The sequence below is a fragment of the Pteropus medius genome, unplaced genomic scaffold (genome assembly GCF_902729225.1).
Source record: "Pteropus medius unplaced genomic scaffold, Ma_sr-lr_union100, whole genome shotgun sequence".
NCBI lineage: Eukaryota > Metazoa > Chordata > Mammalia > Chiroptera > Pteropodidae > Pteropus > Pteropus medius.
The window spans coordinates 10,701,494-10,705,838 of record NW_024349801.1 but is presented as its reverse complement, the minus strand read 5'-3'; the positions used below and the strand labels follow the sequence as shown (position 1 = coordinate 10,705,838).

At 41.2% G+C, this 4,345-nt stretch overlaps 1 pseudogene; it reads left to right on the top strand.

Annotated features, from left to right (window-relative positions):
* Nucleotides 1–2,141: 2,141 nt before the first annotated feature.
* LOC120581111 (uncharacterized) lies at nucleotides 2,142–2,260 on the top strand (annotated as a pseudogene).
* Nucleotides 2,261–4,345: the final 2,085 nt, after the last annotated feature.

Here is a 4,345-nt window from a genome sequence, read left to right as displayed (position 1 = left end):
CTCCACCCAAACTACAAAGGATGTGTTTCTCACACCAGAGGTTTTGTAACTAGAGGGAAATAAACATGCTGGGCAGAAAAAAATGCTGTATGTGTTCATTGTGGGGAATAATAAACTATATCTCACAGGTAACTGGGAGCATCCATTGAGAATGCATATAATAGTCCTCAAAATAGCAGGTACCAGAGGTTTTTGTCTGTGTGGTTTACTATTGTACCTTTGCACCTGGGATACTTCCTGGGCACAGAATCAGGGCTGATATTTGGCAAATGGACAGGTCTGAAAGAGCGACATAGACAGGGGCCATATTCCAGTCAAAACTAATCAGTAGTCTTCCCCATTCACGGCCCGGCAAACTAGGTCTGACACATGTCATCCTCTCACCCCTATCTAATCTCCTTGAGTTGACAAGCCTTGAGGGAAATGGCATTATTCCAGAGGAAGCAGTCAGGAGCATAAATCCTAAGTTATGAATATGAGCCACAATTGTATCACTAAACTCAAGCCCTGTTTCCAGGAGAGTTTGATTAATATTTAATCAAGCCTTGTCAGTTATATAAAGTAAAGGGTAAATACAATTCCCCCGCCATGGGACTTCTCGTTCATAGTGGAACGCTGCATTTGCTAAACATACAACATCTTGCTTTATTAAACAGTTATGCCCAACGAGTCAATTGAACATCCCAGGGACAGATATACAAATAAAAGTCAGTGGAAGACCGGAAATTTTACTTTTTGCAATGTTTTACAATGATTTCTATTGACCAGAAATAGCAAAAAAGAACAAGAGAGGGGCAATGGGAGAGGAGAATAAAGTTCTAGGAGTCTCATGTGCCAGACCTTGCATCCTTAGGTATGAATCATGAGACGTGCAGTCTGGCAAGAGATACAGGCATCATTATATAACAAACTACTCAAATTATAGCGATTACTGTTCCAAAAAGAAAGTACCCAAAGCTTCACACCCCCAAAGTTCTGACACAGTCAGAGACGTCCTTCCTGATGGGGTGGAAATCTGAAAGGTAAATAGGATTTGGGCAGGTAAAAAGTTTGTGACAGACCCTATTGGTTATCTACCCAGAAGTCATCCACTTTCCCTTTTCCTTGCTAACAGAACCCTTGTTTTGTTCAAGTATCTGGTAATGTACCTGTCACCTCTGGGAATGCGGGTCTAGGTCTTCTGGGACTCAATTCTGTCCACTGAAACATTAAGGAGAAATCTGCTAGGGAACATCTGAGAGCACATTTTCCTCCATGATTAAAAGGAGGCATGTGAGGACCATCTTTCTGTCCCCCAAAGCCCCCTGCTCAGTGTGTCGAAGTGATGCTGAGAAGATGCAATGCCTAGAGCTACTGCAGCCACTGTCTAACTGAGGGGAAAGCCTAGAGAACTGCAACGATGACTGAACTGATACCCAAATGTTGAACTGCTGAGCCCATGCTAGAATATCTCCCTCTAGATTTCTTATTATGTGAGAAAATAACCTCCCATTTGTTCAAGATGATGTTACTTATAGCAGAACACACCCCCAACTGATTAAAATTCATACCACGACTGTCAGGATTTACAAAGGATTTTTATATCTATTACTAGGTAACAAACCTCAGCAAAACTTAGGGGCCTTAAATAACAATGATTTCATTGACTCACAATTCTGTAGGTCTAACGCCATGTAACAAATTACCACAAAATTTAGCAACTCAAAATAAATATAGATTTATTCTTTTACACAGGTTTTGTGAATCAGTAATTTGAGAGTGGGTTAGTTGGGTGGCTCTGGCTCAGAGTGGGCTTCTTCCTAGGGCTGGCTGAATATCTTTATGATACAGCAGCTGGCTTCTCCCAGAACAAGGAATCTGAGAGGGAGAAGTGAAAGCTGCAATGTCTTTTACGATCTAATCTTGAACGTCACATACTACCATTTCCACAATATCCTATCGGTGACACGGGCCAGTCCTGCTCATAAGAGGAGACTACACAATTGCATGAACACCAACAAGTGAGGACCAGTCAGTGGGAGCCATCTTGAAGACTGGCTTCTATCATCCAAACTCTAAATCTATTATCAGAGTTCAATCAGAGAAGCCAAACCATTAGGAGATACACACGTGTGCATACACATACACATATTAAAGAGTTTGTCTATGGCCATGCTACCCTGAACAAGCCCGATCCTGTCTGATCTCAGAAGCTAAGCAGGGTCGGGCCTGGTTAGTACTTGGATGGGAGACCTCCTAGGAAGACCAGGTGCTGTAGGCACAAATAATAAAAAATAAGAGATTGTAAGCTGACAAGGTCCTTGCAGTCTGTGAGATCAAACAAGGGTTGCCTCAATTAAAAATAAATAAATAAAATAAAGAGTTTATTACAGGGATTTGATCTGATGCAATTGTGGAAACTGCTTAAACAGTCTTTGTAAGGCTGTGGTCTTCATGCCTGAGGTTGGAGCTTGGAGTCCACAGGACTGGCTGTGGGGAAGAGAAGGTGGAAATAAAGTGGAAGAGAAGGAGGACAAGCTAGAACCTGTGAGCATGAGCCAGAACACTCACTGATCTCTCACTAGCCCCTACTTTGACGATGTGGGTGTTTTGTAGGGAAAGGTGGTGCCTCACTGTAATCTAAAACATATAGGAAAAGGAATTCTGGGAAACACTGTTGAGGTAGGCTGAGCTGACCTTTTCCAAAGCCACTGTAGTGGCTTACCCTTTAAAGAAGTAGGGCAGGGCAAAAAAAAAGCTTCTAGGGTACTGGAAATGTTCTGCTTATTTTATCTAGGTATTAGTTGCACAGCCATACTTAAATTTTATGAAGAATCAGAAAGTCGTATGCTTAGAATTTGGGCATGTTTCTGTATGTGTGTTATACTTCATTAAAATGTTTACATTAAAAACATTGATATGTGTTTTATGCAGAAGATTTAGGAAACCAAAAAGAAAAAAAAAAACATAATCTGAGCACTTAATATTATCATTATTGCTATTTTGACCTACCCCTAATCTGTAAGGATATCCATATACCTGTTACTCCCCAACCCACAAGTTATGTTTTATAACTGTTTTTTCCCCTTGCTTTAGAAATACCCCACAGACATTTTCCATGTCAAGCAATATTTTTTACAGCAGAATTTTAATGATGAGATAGAAGATTAATTAACAATAGATTTATACCTTTCAAGCAATCCTCTTTCAATTTTTGGTTATTAAAAATAATTATTTTGCTTGCGCCTTCTAAGCTATTATCAATAGATCCAACCCCAGACTATTTGCTCCTTTATTTCCAATGAGCGATACTAAGGCAAATATTGGGTTTTCAACAACGATCTCAGCTATCTGGTATATATTTTGGAGGATGGCCTAGTCTCCTTGGGCAGAAATAAATTATAGAAGGGAGCGGGCGTGGTGAATGTGGGTCTTTCAGAGACATCAGGCTGTCTCCTGGACTTCGTGTCTCCACACCCAAGCAGCCAGGCTCTGGGAATATTTCCTGTCTGGTTTCCACTGGAAGGAACCCTTCATCAAAAAACAGTATCCAGTAAAAATTGGATGGCTCTTTGCTCATCAGAGGAAAACAGAAACTGAAAAAAGACTCCTGAGATGAAAATTAGACATTTATAAAACACTGACTCCTTCACTGTTTACCAGACATTCAAAATGGATGAACTAGCGGTTTCCTGAAAGAAAAGAAAAGCTGGTTCATATACTAAAGCCCTAAAGGCTTTTGCCTCTGAGAAAAACAGCAGTGTTTTCTAGGCACCAGCACAACCCTCCATTAAGCTTGCCGTCCTGCTCCCTAACCTGAAGGACCTCGCCATACTGCTAAGATATAACATTGTAATCTGCCTCTTACATAATATTTCCTCACGGGAAAATGGCATAGAGTTATATATGAGTTATGTATTTTGATGGCATTTGGGGCATTATTGGATGATATTGTGGTCAGAGAGCACAGAAATACCTGAATCCTGCCTTGGCCCCCCAATCCCCCTCCTCCATGACCAAGAGACAATGATGAGTGAACACAAGGATCGACTTGGCTAGTACGGAGCTTGTGTCTCAAACTCCACTGCAAAGCATTTCACAGTGTACTGGGCTGGAACACAGAACATTGCCCCCGCATTTAGAAGCTTCTGTATCTTTCTTAGCCCAGACCCACATCTCAGGACCTTACCACCCATCCATTCAGTGGATCTTACATATTACAGAGGAGCCAAGAGATGAGAAGGAATGCTTATTGGAAGAGGCAAAGAGAAAGCTGCCCATTTCCACATGAAACTCTTTTAAGAATCAGTGACTCTGCCTGGTGGTCGATATGACCCAATCTGTGTCTGGAAACTGACCCAATCTA